Consider the following 646-nt stretch of genomic DNA (forward strand, 5'->3'; position numbering starts at 1 on the left):
AATGTTTTTTTTTTTTTTTTTTTTTTTTTTTTTACTCTTTTTGTATTTTTAGGATATGCAACTGGACCCTTTCACTTCCATTTCCATTCTTTTAGTACCATTCTCCCTTTTTAATTCCTCTGAAGGAGCTTCATCTTATTCTCCCTTTCACTGACTAGTTCTTCAGTTGTATCTATTTGAGCTATACATCAAGTTTTCTATTTTTAACTGTGATATGTTCAAACTCAGAATCCCTAGTTGTTATATATTATTATTTTTGTTCCCTTTTCAGGTTTATAATATCCTCCTTTGACTATCGACCAACACTTAGCATGCTCATTTAAATGCTTGTTAAATCAGCTCCATTGTATGGGTTTGCAGTTTGTTATCTTTCTCTTGTATTTGTTGAGCTCTCCAGGTCTCCTCCTGTTTTTCCTTGTGAGTTTATATTGCCTTTGAGGATTAGTCACCTTTATGGGGTTGTGTACTTAGGGTTGGAGCAAAAAAAAGAAAAAAAAGTCTTTATCTTTGTAACTCTTGGTGACTTTAAGGGTAGTGGACATGCCAGAGAACCAAGGACCATCATGGTATAATTTGTACATTTACCCAGACACTGTTCTTTAAAAAAAAATGTTTATTTGAAAGAGAGAGAGAGAGAGGATGAGTT

This window comes from Crocuta crocuta, unplaced genomic scaffold, assembly GCF_008692635.1.
Source record: "Crocuta crocuta isolate KB4526 unplaced genomic scaffold, BGI_CrCroc_1.0 scaffold154, whole genome shotgun sequence".
NCBI lineage: Eukaryota > Metazoa > Chordata > Mammalia > Carnivora > Hyaenidae > Crocuta > Crocuta crocuta.